General features: G+C 44.1%; 1 long non-coding RNA gene across 1 annotated transcript in view; it reads left to right on the plus strand.

The window, feature by feature from the left end:
* Positions 1 to 850, plus strand: part of LOC109589514 (uncharacterized) — a 2,620-nt gene extending 1,770 nt beyond the window's left edge. The window contains exon 3 of the long non-coding RNA XR_002188743.1: positions 753 to 850. This is a non-coding gene — a long non-coding RNA (uncharacterized LOC109589514). The remainder of the gene's footprint in view (positions 1 to 752) is intronic.
* The last annotated feature ends 3,708 nt before the right edge of the window (positions 851 to 4,558 follow it).

Below are 4,558 nucleotides of genomic sequence, written 5' to 3' on the forward strand. Positions count from 1 at the left end.
ATTAAGATTGAAACTAGCAGGACATGTAGACTACACTTTCCTAAGTCTATGGAAAGACTGTAGAGGTTCCAGGTATTCTGTGAATGATTTGCACAAAAATCAAAGTCAAAGAATTCTTATTAAACAAATAATTTTCACGTTGGCATATCTTTGCTTAAACTTCGCACATGAAAACCAAACTTGTTTCTTTATAACAAGCAACTTCTCTCTTAATGGTGCTAGTTACAGCACTGTTTAAGTATTTATGTAAGAGAAATAAGTAAAATAGTATGGGTATCCATTACAGCATGAGGGAAACCATATGATTTCCTACACTTCCGGTGTTCAGAGAAGTGTAGCACCTTCGTGTAGACTGTATATTGTATTCAACTTCACCCGTGACATTACATTTACATAATGTACTGTATGCACTTATGTACACTCATGTACAGTATGGTTTAACAAAGTCTCATTCATTCATGTATGATCCTATAGGATTCTCTCTGTGTGTGTAATTCCAATGTCAAATTAATATTATACCTTGCATGATGTTCGAACCTTAACTCATCTCACATAGTCATACCCCAATTCTCTGTGACAACCAAGTGTCTGGCCAGGCATATACCCTTAGTTGTTTTGTTTAAACTATATTTATACATGTACAACATGCAGAGTACTAAATACAATGTACAATAACCACATGCTATACAAATTCATCTTTTGGGGACAATAACATCATTAGAAACCAATCTATTCGTATCTTGTTATTATAGGAAGGAGATACTGCTCTTATTGCAGCAGCAAGATGGGGAAAGTGTGATGTTGTAGAATTACTGCTGAAGAAAGGAGCTGATCCCTCACATTCAAATGATGTAAGTTATTTTGATTAATATTCATTTTATCATTATTAGAATATATTATTGTTATACGTGCATGTACATGTATAGCTACATGTACATGTATATCGTATCTTATAATTAGAAATTCATGTACTAACTGTTGCCTAAGTAAGGAATGCTAATTAGTATAATAATATTCCTAATTTTTTCACTATGTTGCATGCATAGCTGGGTTCTTATTAAGACTTATAGAGGTCCTCTCTCTATATGATATCTTGCTGTTAGAAAGCTCCCATGTGTAAGCTGCCATTTTGTTTTCTGGTTTCACCCACTTTATGCAAAATTTGTGGGCTGATTAGTAAAGCATCTTAATTGTTATTTGTTCCGATATATTTGCATGTAATATTTGTGTATACATGTACATGTACATCTCATGGGTCCCATGCAGGTCATTAAAATGCAATTAACAAACCTTGTATTCAGTTTCATTAATACCATCAGTAGAAGAATGAGGAGGTAACAGAATTTAAAAATTCTTTTCACCAAACAGTTCAATCACTATCAAGATATTATGGACTGCGGTCCAATTCAATGACACAAGACACTTTGCTGAGTGTCGACCTCAGGGGAGTATCACTTGTGCGTGTGATGTGGATTACTATAAAACTGTTTGAAAAAATCAAAGGCAACACAATTGAACAACAGAATTCAAATGAGAAATAGTTAAGATAATAATTCTAATTAATTAGATCAATGATGTCATAGTCCTTTAGATAGTTAATTGAAATCAGGGGACATGGCCAGACACAGGCAACGGCGGAGTCGGCTGTTGGTAGTCGGGCTTGCCACTCTCCAGTTTGCCTTTGCAGGCAGAGGCCCCATGATTGGCCAGCCCATATGACCAACATTTTTGACTAAACCTGCGTCAGGATGAAGCACAGCCTGTCGCTCAGTTAAATCTTTGGCCGACCTCATCACTCAGTTTGTATGGGCGGGGGCGTCAATCTGCTGGAGTGGGGGAGGGGCCAGGGCACAGTCCTTTTTGTGATGATCATGCGACTGGCAGAGCCAGCAAACTGACCAGCCACCTGGAGAACATTTGCAGTGAGCATTGACAAATTCAGCTCCATTCATGGGAGGTTGTGGCCTGCCCTCGGAGCTGACGGAAGTGAGTGTCGTATGCCAACCCCCGTGTTCATGAGCCAAGTTTAGAATGATCTGGCCATAGGCCATTAGTTCTCCTGACCCCTGGTAATTGACCTTGGCTGCCCCAAAGGTCAGGGGCAATGGAGCCAGGTCTCTACGTCCCCAATCTCTCTGAGGCGGAGAGAAGGGCCGCTCAGCAGTCCAGAGTCTATGACCCTCTGTCATAGGGCAACATTGTCCATTAGCAGATCATGGAAGTCTACGGAGGCGCCCAATCTGATGGCCTCCACGACCTTTCCAAGAACGGGTGGGAGGGGTGAGGGGAGGGCTAGGGGCAGAGTCTTGGAATGACCTTGGTTGGCCAGTGGCATAGCCAGCAGCGTGGCCAAGGAAGGCGGCGCCCCAGCGGGGAGAGAATGGTTGGTGGCTATCTGGTGCTGGAGTGCGAGATGTACCAAGATGGCCACCTGTTGACAAGGTCAGGGCAGAATTCATGAAGGACAATAGGTTGGAACCTATGGAAGGAAGAGTAAAAATAAGCATCATTCTTAGAAGTGGGAATGCCCATAGGGGGGAGCGTCCCCGTTGACTCAATGAAGACCCAGCAGGTTCAATGAGCATCATTCATAGAAGTGTGAATGCCCATAGGGGGAGCGTCCCCGCTGACTAAATAAAGACCCAGCAGGATCAATGAGCATCATTCATAGAAGTGTGAATGCCCATAGGGGGAGTGTCCCCGTTGACTCAATAAAGACCCAGCGAGTTCAATAAGCATCATTCATAGAAGTGTGAATGCCCATAGGGGGATCGTCCCCATTGACTCAATAAAGACCCAGCTGGCTCAATGAGCATCATTCATAGAAGTGGGAGCGTCCATAGGGGGAGCGTCCCTGTTGACGCAATAAGACCCAGCGGGTTCAATGAGCATCATTCATAGAAGTGGGAGCGCCCATAGGGGGAGCGTTCCCGTTGACGCAATAAGACCCAGCAGGTTCAATGAGCATCATTCATAGAAGTGGGAGTGCCCATAGGGGGAGCGTCCCCGTTGACGCAATAAGACCCAGCGGGTTCAATGAGCATCATTCACAGAAGTGGGAGCGCCCATAGGAGGAGCGTCCCCGTTGACTCAATAAAGACCCAGCGGGATCAATGAGCATCATTCATAGAAGTGGGAATGCCCATAGGGGAAGCGTCCCCGTTGACTCACTAAAGACCCAGCGGGTTCAATGAGCATCATTCATAGAAGTATGAATGCCCATAGGGGGAGCGTCCCCATTGACTCAATAAAGACCCAGCGGGTTCAATGAGCATCATTCATAGAAGTGGGAATGCCCATAGGGGGAGCATCCCCATTGACTCAATGAAGACCCCATGGATTCAGTGAGGAGTATGAGTGGTGGGGGCGCCCACTGGTGGAGTTGAGTTGGGGAGGGTGCGACTCCTCCCAAGTGTAGTTGCCCCACCCCAAAGGAGAGGGGAGAGAAGGAGAGGAGAAGAGGATAAGAAATAATAATAATAACACAACATTACCAATAAAATAATAATAATAATAACAATAATAAGAATAGAGAGAGAGAGAGAGAGAAAGGAAGAGGGGTGGGGCAAGGGGAGTGTCCCAAGCAGTTCCAGCATAGCAGGGACATCCCATCAGAGTGACAAAATGGTGCTACAAACTCAAAAGGGGGGTGTCACAGGCTAATAACAACATTTGTCAAAGAGGCAATGAAAAAGTAAGGGTGGAATAAAAAAATGAGGGGCCTAGCGGTAACCCCACCAATCAACAACCCCCAAAGGATAACAGTACTTGATGTACCTGAAGAAATACAAGCTGGGCATAGAATAAGATGAGAAGCTGGTACACCTGGAGCAGCTGTGGTTGTGATGGACACTGGGATGCTGGCAGGAAACACAGGGAGAGCTGGGCTCATGACTGCCGACAGGTACTGGGGCTGAGGACGCTGGTACAATGAAAGGCAGTCTGCTCATTACAGAAGATGGATAGAAGATGGAGGAGTCCCCTGGAGAGCTCCGTGCGAAAGATATTCCACACCAAGGGGACCCAGGAACTGAAGATCCTTCAGGGTGAGGGAAGGAGATGATGCAGTGGTTGTAGTAACGGTGCTAGAGCTGGGAGCACTGGCGCCACTGCTGGCCGCGGTAGAGGTTTCACTGGTAGACGTCGCGGGTGATGGGATAGGCGTAGTCATCTTGAAGAAGATGGGTGAATGATGAATTGATGATACAGGTGTAAGAAGTTGTTTCTAGATGGATCCGGAACTCTCTGTGTACTATTGTAATTATATATTATGTGTTTATTCAAGTATATTCTAGAACAATCATGTAAAGTATTCTTGTATGTTATAGAACCTTCTGGACATTTATAATATCTATATAAGTGTGTTGTTAGTTAGTTGTGAGTTTCGTGTTGATTAAGAATAAAGTTTGGTTAACAGATAGTTGGAGCGTCTGTTACATTTTTTGGTGGCAGCGGTGGGATAGTTCTCAAACGGTTGTAGAGGAAAGACCCACTATTGTATCTCTGCAAGAGAGAGAGACTAAAGTTTATAGTGTCTGGTGTGACTGTTTATGTCGGA

The sequence above is a fragment of the Amphimedon queenslandica genome, unplaced genomic scaffold (genome assembly GCF_000090795.2).
Source record: "Amphimedon queenslandica unplaced genomic scaffold, v1.1 AMPQUscaffold_11231, whole genome shotgun sequence".
NCBI classification, from domain to species: Eukaryota; Metazoa; Porifera; class Demospongiae; order Haplosclerida; family Niphatidae; genus Amphimedon; species Amphimedon queenslandica.